At 43.1% G+C, this 10,220-nt stretch overlaps 1 non-coding gene across 1 annotated transcript; it reads left to right on the forward strand.

The window, feature by feature from the left end:
• Nucleotides 1-251: 251 nt before the first annotated feature.
• On the forward strand, nucleotides 252-384 carry LOC116097330. Its single transcript, XR_004121364.1, has one exon. It is a non-coding gene; the product is annotated as a small nucleolar RNA SNORA17 (small nucleolar RNA).
• The last annotated feature ends 9,836 nt before the right edge of the window (nucleotides 385-10,220 follow it).

Below are 10,220 nucleotides of genomic sequence, written 5' to 3' on the forward strand. Positions count from 1 at the left end.
AAAATGAATGGTTTACATAGGAAAGTGTGTGAAGGTAGTTTAAGTTTTGCACAGGGCAAGGTTTATAATTCTTAGAAAAGATTATCATCATTGAAACCATCGGCACCATTGAGAAGCAGTACACTTTGCACTTGGGTAATAAAAAATGGTATCTTGAGGTGAATACCTATCAAAACCTCCAAGGTATAAAGCCACAAATTCACCTAGGATACTTTCATTTAAGAAGAATGCACTTAAGAATATAGATACTTCCTGGCCCTAGAGGCTTGGCAAGTATGTCACGTTGTGCTTCAATAAATGAGAGGTGCTTCAGAGAGGAGAGAGGCTATGTCTATACTTCCTGTTCTTTCCTGTGAACATCTGAATGATGAGTACCCTAACATTTCCTGAAAAAAGCAAGCCTGAGATGACTGCCTGCCACTATGCAGACCTGACAGGTTACCAGGGCAGGGCAGGGCAGGGCAGGGCAGGGCTGGGAATGAGCCAGAAACTAGAAGAACCCCTCCTTGGACCTCAGGCCTCTGGTGGGAGTGAACCCAAGACAGATGACCCTCATATGGGGCCACTCAGGCAGCTCTGGGCAAGGAGTGAGCCTGAGATGACCATAAGATGAATGCCATGGGGCCTGGACAGTGAGATAGCTTGAGATGACCACCAGTCCAGTGATACACAGGCCTGGGGAGGCAACCCATGCCTGAGATGACCCCAGCCCAGTGCCATAATGCATGACTGGGGTGTTACACTCCTGAAAAAACACTTTTGAGATGATACCAGGCACACAGAAACCCCAGGTGTCACTAAGAGGAACAAGTAAAGGAATAGAAGTGGTAAAGGAATAGAAGAGAAAGAGAAGCAGAAGGGTGTGGGCAGAATGAAGAGGGGCAGAACTGTAGACTTGAGGGTAGTGAGGAACAGCCTGATGTGATGCCACTTGGGACCATAGTGGGGTCCTGGCCTGTGCCGCCACTATGTATCATATTAGGGTCTGTTGCCAAGGGTCTGTTTTTACCAAAGGCCACACAGACATGCCTGGTCTGGGCTGCCACCTTGGTAACATGTTTATGTCTGAGGGCTATACAGAACTGGCCCAATCCGTCACCTGGGCATTCTGGAAAAGCTGATCCTGTGGGCATGATAGCAATAGAGCTGTCCCAGCCCCTCACCAACTGTAGCACTTAGGGGAGCAGATATTCAGGTGAGTGAGCCCCAAAAGCATGAGTGTGGGAGAGCTGGCCCTGCCACCTGTCTGCCATGTGATGACATGGGCAATGGAGAGATCTCCCTACCTCTCATCCCTTACTAAATGCCATGTGTATGGTAGGCAGGAGAGCTGGCCCTGTCCCTCACTAGCTGTAGCACTTAGGAGAGTGGGCTCTGCACCTTGCCTGAGCAGCACAGTAGAACTCATTCTGATGACAGGGAAATGGGCCAGATGGTCCTGAAGGTGTGAGTGTGGGAGAGATGGCTCTGTCTCTGTCTACTGTGTAGGGGTGTTGAGGGAGTGATACCTTCTACCCCTTTGCCATAGTCACCATCAGCAAGTTAGGAGAGCTGGTTCCAACAGCTCAGGAGAGCAGGAGAGCGATCCATGATCCTCACTTGCTGTAGCACTTGGGAGAGCATGCCCCACACCTCTCCTGGGCAGCACAGTAGAGCTGACACTGATGGTGGGAGGCACTTGTGAACTGACTCTGAGGGTCTGAGTGTGGGAGAGCTGGCCCCACAACTTGTCTGCTATGTTGTAGTATGGGCAAGAGAAAGATGCCCTTCCCAACCCTCACCCCTTGGTACCTACAACTGGTAGGTGAACTGGCCTTGGAGTCCTGAGAACAGGAACTCTGCCTTTGCTCCTCACCTGCTGCAGTACTCAGGAGAGCTAGCCCTGTACCTCACTAGGATAGCACAGTAGAGCTGGCCCTTGTTGCAGATAAGTTGACCCTCAGGGCATGTACTCAGGAGATCTGTCCCTGTCTCTTATCTGGTGTATGGTGGTGCAGATGAAAGAAAGATGCCTTCCTCCCTTCCCTCCTCCCCTGCCATATATGGCAGGTGGGGCAGCTGGTCCTGGGGTCATGAGAATGGAAGAACCATTCCTGTCCCTCACTAGCTGCAACACTAGAGAGAGCGGGCCCTACACTTTACCTGGGTAGCAAGGTAGAGCTGGCCTTAGTTGCAGATGAGCTGGCTCTGAGAGTGGAAAAACCAGTGGACTGGCCACCTAGGAGACCTCTCAGGCTTAGACACAGGACTTTGAATCGGCTCACTTCAACATCTACCACATCAAAGAATTTTTGGATTGTATAAAGAGGCTGGTCTTACAGATTCAAAGCTACAGGATCTCCATGACACAGGGCAACAACAAGATATCTGAGAGGAGTCCCAGCTAGGTTCCAGTATTCCTAGAGTAGCAAAAGTCCAGGGACTTCATGCCAGACTAACAAGTCATTGCAATGGATATTTGCAATGTGGACAAAGGGGTATACCGTGGGACACACCGTCACGCACTACAGATTCCACAATGAAATTTTTTTCTCTACAGGGCAGGGGGGAGATTGCAAGGATGGAAGGCAGGTATGAGAGGATGAAGAGATAAGTGAGTTTGGGGTATATAGTATGAAATTCACAAAGAACCAATAAAAAGCAAAAAATAAAACAGTAAAACATCAACGATAACAACAAAACAAGCAAACCAAAAGAGTATAGAACCTCGAGGGAAAGAGACACCTGGGGAAGTGTTTTTATTCAGACATTTTATTATTATCTTGAGGGCCAATGGAACATGGAATTATCTTCACAGTGGTTTTGTAGGCATGCAAACTTCAGGAATTTCGGGGTCACTGAGGCTTGCAGGAAGAAAAACTCATGAGGCCAGGCAATGTGTATGTAGTATGGTCAGGTTCTCAAGAGTATTGTACTCTTGAGACAGACACGTATGAATCTGTGAAGGTGAAGCATAAATAAAGTGCAGTGGGAGACCCCAGAGTGTTGGAGATATGAGGATCATGGAATGTCTGCCCAGAAGAGCTGTGCTTACAAAGTGGAACATCCCAAGAGGGAGGCCCAGGAACTTCAGATGGCATGACTGTAAAGGGATGTTACAGACTACTATCCCATATAGGTGCTGCATATACATATAATGAGCTCTACCTACTGGACATGGAACTAGAGGTTTTGGGTTATAGTTTTGCTTTCACCAAATGTTTCCCAGCTTTCTTCTTCCTGTTTCTCTTTGTTAAAATAGGAATTTCTAATTTGTACCACTGTATATTAGAAGGACGTAACTTTTTAAGTAAGAATTCACTTTTATGTTTTAAAATTTTTATTACTTATTTATGGTGTAAGTCTATGTATTTATATGTGTATGTGTGTGTAGGTTCCCACTCAGACCAGAATAAGGTATCAGATTCTCTGAAGCCAGAGTTATACATAGTTGTAAGCTGTCTGATGTAGATGCTGGGTAATAAACTCAGGTCCTCTGCAAGAGCAGCAAGTGCTTTTCACCACTAAGCCATCTCTCTGGCTCTAGTAATTTCAAATTTACTTTCCTTCCTTCCTTCCTTCCTTCCTTCCTTCCTTCCTTCCTTCTTTCCTTCCTTCCTTCCTTCCTCTCTCCCTCCCTCCCTCCCTTCCTCCCTTCCTCCCCTCTTTCCCTCCCTTTTTTTGTTCTTTTTTTCTTTATCTATCCATCTGTCTCAGTCAGGGTTTCTATTCCTGCACAAAATATCATGACCAAGAAGCATGTTGGGGAGGAAAGAGTTTATTCAGCTTAAATATTCACATTGCTGTTCATCACCAAAGGAAGTCAGAACTGGAACTCACACAGGGCAGGAAACAAAAGCTGATGCAGAAGCCATGGAGGGATGTTTCTTACTGGCTTGCTTCCTCTGGTTTTCTCAACCTGCTCTCATATAGAACCCAAGACTACCAGCCCAGGGATGGCACCACCCACAATGGGCCCTCCCTCCTTGATAACCAATCAAAAACATGCCCCAGGCTCATGAAGGCACTTCCCCAACTGAAACTCCTTTCTCTGTGATAACTCCAGCCTGTGTCAAGTTGACATACAAAACCAGCTAGTACACCATCCATTTATTTGTTTTAAATATTTCATAGTTAAGATAGTATCTTAAGTTTCAGAAAAGACGATGGGTATTTGAACAGTGTTGGGACAGGTAAGAGTGTGGTTTTCTCTGAAACAGAATCAAATGCATTTTGAATCACAACATGGCTGTGAGCTCATGGTAGTCAGGAATAAAACGTTATGGTTTGACTGTGACTGATTCTTCATGGGCTTGTGTGTTTGAAATGTGGTCCCTATCTGATAGTATTATTTTGGGAGGTTGAAAAACCTGTGATGCTGTGGCCTAGCAAAAATAAGTCATGGGGGTAGACCTTAAAGATGATACCATATTCTAGTTCTCATTTAATTTCTTTGCTTTCTGATCTTCAAAGATTTAAACAAAGCATGCTACAAGTTCAGACCACTTTGGAATAAACTAGTGCAGTTCTTATGCCTTTCTGCTGTGTGTGTGTATGTGTGTGTGTGTGTCTGTACATATAATCTTGAGCACATATAGGTTAAATAATTCCAAGGTTTCACAATCTGGAGTGAAACTATAACTAATAATATGGGCTGAGGCATTAGAATCCTATACTTTTAGTGACTACCCCATATTGTTCCTCTTATACTATAAGAAGGGTCTCTAGGAATCTTGAAAATAGAAAACAACTTTACATTTTACACTGTGTGTCTCACCAGCCTGTTTTAGATTATGTCTGGAGAGAAGATCAATTTGGATGAAGTGAAGAACATTTCTTCATGGGACATCAGCCATGAAGGAACGTGCTATGGACTGGATGTGTGTGTCCTCCCACAGTATGTATGTTAAGATTTTGTCTTCTATGTTGTTGACAACTAGAGTTGGGGCTTCAGGAGGTGATAGTATCATGTGTTAGAGTGCTTTCATTAGTGTCATTAATATGCTTATTGAAAAACACAGGGCAGGATACTTTCTCTTTTGGCTCTGTAAGTATACAGCACAATGGTGTCTATGGAAGAGGAAGAGTTGCCCTCATCAAACTCTGGGTCTGCTGCTGTCATGGTTTTTGGCCCTCTCAAAAAGAAATATTTATCTCTTATTTAAGGCACTGGTTTGCTAAGTCAGCCCTAACTAACTATAGCAGTATTTGTCTATTCTCTGAACTTTCGCTAGATATCCTAAAATGAACACTGCTAGGGTATTTCTTCCCAGTGGCCATGACTTTTACAGGATATTAGCATCTTGAATTTCCATAGGGAAAGCATTCCTCCCATGACCAATCACATGGAATGTGTGGGATTGACATTACCTTGATTCCAGTTTTGGCTCTGAATATCTCACCAAAAATTTTTCCCCTTAACCCATTGTGACTGGTTCAGAGACAGTCACAAGAGTTAATCTACTCCAACCAGAGTGGAGCTTACTGCCAGTGATGAAAACGCATAATTGCTTTCTTCTTTACTGAGGTTGGTTCTTGGAGGTTACAAGGCAAGGAATTCCATGAGAAGAACCCTTCAATTCCTGGGCAGCTGCCACATGGAACTTGAAGGTGGAGTTACTCAAGTGTTAGCCCAGATCCTGAAGATAATTTTGTTCCCCAAGCTATTATTATATTTTGGATATAAAATGTTCCTCAAAAGACCTGCTATTTTTGTTGAAGACCTGTTCACATCTGGTATATCTAGTAATTGAGTAATGATTGCACCATTAGGGCTCTGAACTACTCAATAGAATCATCCCTGGATGGATTCACAATGTGATGGCATTGTTGGGAAGTAGTATAAAGTAAAAGGTAAGGCTGTGGCTGAAGTGGGTCACTTGGGTATACCCTGGAAAGATGCAGTTCATTCCTTGACCACTCTGCTGTTTCTTTACCTCCCTGTTGCCATGAACTGAGTCCTGAGTCGCTGTGCTCTTTATCTCTCTGCCATAGTGTTCAAACTCAGCTCAGGCAGACAGTGATGGGGCCAAGCGACCACGAACTCAAGCTTCAGAAACAAAGAGCCAAAACCAATCTTCCCATTTTTAAAACTGTCTCTTTGAAATCTTTATCACAGAGAGAAAGTTAGCATAATTCTTTAGTTACATAAATCAAAAAGACTGATTTGCTCTCTTCATGCAAGCAAATTTGAAGTTTGAATTTTCTGTTGCTTCCCTGTTAGAAGCAGTAAGCTGTATAGTATCAAGACTATGGAACTTTCTGTTTGAAGGCCTGGCTCTTCAAAGAGGTACTTTTGTGTTCCTGCACATTGCTCCTAACATGGGTGAGATGTTCTCTCGGTTGAAGAAAGGGCTTTGACTCCTTTTTCTTGTAGAAATGTTGGGAAGATGAAACCATACACTCTCCGTGTCCACAGTTATAGAGAAAGAGAGGCATCTCCCTGTAGGGTTGACATCTTGTAGATCACTGCCAACTCTACTCTGTTCAGAAAACAGAGGAAAATACTATATTTGCTAAAATTCAGAAGCTGCCCATATTTTTTAGGCTTGGTCCTTGGTCAATGAAATACTTTGCATAGGAAATTCTTGCTCAATAAATTATGCTTTCCAGTGAGAGATCCCACAGGGCATAACAGCTTTCACGCTATTGAAAGTGTTAAGGACTCAGTCATGCAGTTGCTTTTCCAGGGAGGATGCATGGATCATCCAGAAGATGCATCACCATGAGCATCATCTTTGCATAAGTACCGTTCATCACACCAGAAGGGTACCAAGCAACAGAGTGGACGCACCACAGACATCCACTAATTAAAACACTCCTATATCCACGTGAGTTGTGGTTCCTCTTTTTTTTTTTTGCATAGGAGAAGACAGATATTTAGAGAGACTCAGTTTCCTAAGGTCATGCAGTTAGTCAAGAACCGTGCCGAAAGCCAACCCCTTCTTTTCAGCGCAGCATATCGGCCTCCACTGAGGGGAGCTTTAGAATTAGACCTGGAAGTTCTGATCTCATTCCATTGCTTTGGCAATTCAACACAAAGGCCCCAGTCCAACCTTTTCCCTTTTGTGTCTCAGTAAGTAATATTTCATGCCTCTCCCCTCTGATCCCACCCTCATTGCCGGATTCTGGAACTGTCTGCGTGTTTCTGGTCTATAGTTCAGCGTCTCTCCCCAGGCATTTGAGAAAGGCATTCTCCACGAAAAGGGAAAACACATTTTATTAAAGCAAACATGCAGGCCTCAGCACTTTTACTTATCTTATTTATACACTGCAGTGCAGCTTTCTATGACCTGGTGATTATCATTTCCCAGAGCTATCATCATTTTAAAGCTACCTGTTCATCCCGCTTCAGCAGATGGTACTCTGTGCAGAGTACTGTAAGGGCTTTAAAGCAAGCAAAACAAACAAACAAAGGGATTATGAGAGGTTGGGTCAGCTGGCAAAAGAACTCACTTGCCTTTGTGTCCTGACTCAGTTACCTTTCAACTGGGGCTGTCAGGGGAAAAGGGGACACCTAGAGGTTGCTACCCAACCTGGAGACATTTATTTAGGTGTGCTTCTTTTTCTCTCTCACCCCATCAGTTGGTAGTGTGGAGTAGGTGGTGAGCATCCACTTGGTTAAAATGTTCTTTCATCTGATCTTCCTAGTCAAATCTCTGTCCTTCTTCTATCTGTCTGCTCTGCAGGTTTTGAGTGCCGACCCTGTGCAGGGTGCTGTTGGGGTGTGAGGTCTGATGGCCACAAATGCCACTATGCCCCTAGGTTAAGCGTTTACTGCTCTCCAACATCTCAGTCTTTCCTTCAGTGAAATGAAAATAAGGTCCAAAAGCTGTTCCCTCTTAAAAAGCAAAGGGGTCAGAGCTTGTAAATGTCCTTACGGGTAGATGTGTCTAATGTTACAAGCAAACCAGGCTTATTCAGGAAGCGTGGGGTCCACAGAGACCTTCCCGCTGACCGACAGTTCTGTCAGTGGGCTTCTCTGGCTGTACGAGGCCCAAGCTTTCTTTTTTCTCTGTCCTCAAGTTCTCTGGTTTCTAATGCCTTAGAGCATGTTGCTCAGCCTGCTTTCATCATTTCTCCTTATAAAAAGCCTCTTAAAACATTATTTCCTAGTCCTTCTCAACACTGTGAAAATTTAACACCACAGAAATACTGGATACATGGCGATGTTCCTGACCCCTGGGAAGAAGAGAACTAACCACTGTAATATCTAAATTTTCTGGCTTCAAGAGCCAAAAATTTTAACCTTTGGGAGTTACATTGTCCCTCCTCTCCATGGGAAATATATATACCCAAGAGTGACGGTTTAGCGCAAGTGGCTTTTAAAAACTTATGTAAACCCTATGCAAAATATTAAATTGATAAAAAAGCAATATTTTAGGCAGCCAATGAGAAAACAAGCTATTATCCTAGCAGTCTCTCAAAGGTCAACATGGGATGCACAAAACACTAACACACCTCCTGTGATTTTACTTTTTATTATAGTTTTACAATATTTTTGATAGCATGGTGATTCTTAGAGTTTCATTTTCCTCATCTGTTAAATAGATAATGGACAGAGCTAGTTACCTCAGAAGATCACCAGTGTACAGGATGAGCTATAAAATTCCACTCTGTTTTCTATGCCTTTCAGTCGCCCTTATAGTTTCTTCCATTGATCATGGCAACTCTGGCTTGGACATTCAGCTGACAATAGCTGCTAAGAATGCCCTGGCCAAAGACAACAAAGGACTCCGGCCTAACTCTGAGTGGCTGTGTTATACTTTTCTTGACATTGTTCAAGGAATGTCAAGGAATTTTAAAGAATGAACAGTTCAAGGGTATTATGGTAACTGAACTGTGTTACCTTGTCATGAAACCTTGCCTTTTGTTAAGAGAGAGAGAGAGAGAGAGAGAGAGAGAATGAGAGAGAAGAAGAAGAGGAAGAAGAAGGAGGAGGAGGAGGAGGAAGAAGAAGAAAAAGAAGAAGAAGAATAAGAAGAAGAAGAAGAAGAAGAAGAAGAAGAAGAAGAAGAAGAAGAAGAAGAAGAAGAAAAGAAAGAAACTAGTAGATCTAATTATTAGCTTTTCATATCCTGAGCAATATAAATTCTACCTTATAAAATCATATGTTTTTAAGTAAAAACTACCCATTTTATAAATAGAAGCACAAAGTATTATTTTATAATAAACAAACACAGTGTACATTATCTGATAGGATTTGGCAGCACACATCATTTTTTTTTTGGTTGTTTTGGATGCACATAGTCTGTAAATATATTAAATTGTGCTATCTTGAATATAACCACAACATCTTTTTTCTTTTTTAAAAAGAATTATTTATTTATTTTATGTATCTGCATACACTGTACTGTCCTTAGACACACCAGAAGAGGGCATCGAATCCCATTACAAATGGTTGTGAGCCACCATGTAGTTGCTGGGAATTGAACTCAGGACCTCTGGAAGAGCAGTGGTGCTCTTAACTGCTGAGCCATCTCTCTAGCCTAACCTCAACTTTTAAATATTAACTTCCATGCCTTTTTCAAAGTGGTAGTTAGGAATGTCTTTTCATAAAGGTAGGAGGTGACTTCCTAGGGCTTGACATTCAGAGTGGGCAATAGTTTTGTCTTGTTTGAGTTATTTGGGGGATTATGCTGTGGTCTTCAGTGGGACTGTCAACGAAGGCCCCAGGGTAAAAGAAATGATGATTGTCCTGGTTAGTGCTAAGTGCCTACTTGACAGATTCTAATATTATCTAAGAGACAAACATCTGAGTGTGTGAGGAAGGGGTTCAAAAGAGATGGGGAGATCCATGGTGTTACTGTCCATGAGGTGAGCTGAGGACCCAGATTGCAGACAGGAGAGAGTGAGCAGAACTCCAGCATTCATTGCCCGAGCTGTGTGACCAGCTGCCTCGTGCTCCCACTGTCACACAGTGTGACCAGCTGCCTCACGCTTCCACTGCTGTATCTTCTCTTCTAGGATGGACTCTACCTTCAAAGGTCAGAAAGCCTAGGTAAGCCCTAATCTTGTGTTGCCTTTGTTAGGCATTTTGTCACAGCAAGGGGTAACTGACACATGGATTCCAAATACCTCTCTCCCTCCCTCATATAGTGTGTCTCAAAGAAGAAATGAAAGGAAGACAGAGAAATCGAGAAAATAGGGAAAAATAAAACCATTATTGGTTCATTCTTTAAAATTTCTGCTAGGGAAGAAAGGAGAGAGAGAGGAGAGAGAGAGAGAGAGAGAGAGAGAGA

This window comes from Mastomys coucha, unplaced genomic scaffold, assembly GCF_008632895.1.
Source record: "Mastomys coucha isolate ucsf_1 unplaced genomic scaffold, UCSF_Mcou_1 pScaffold18, whole genome shotgun sequence".
Classification (NCBI taxonomy): Eukaryota; Metazoa; Chordata; class Mammalia; order Rodentia; family Muridae; genus Mastomys; species Mastomys coucha.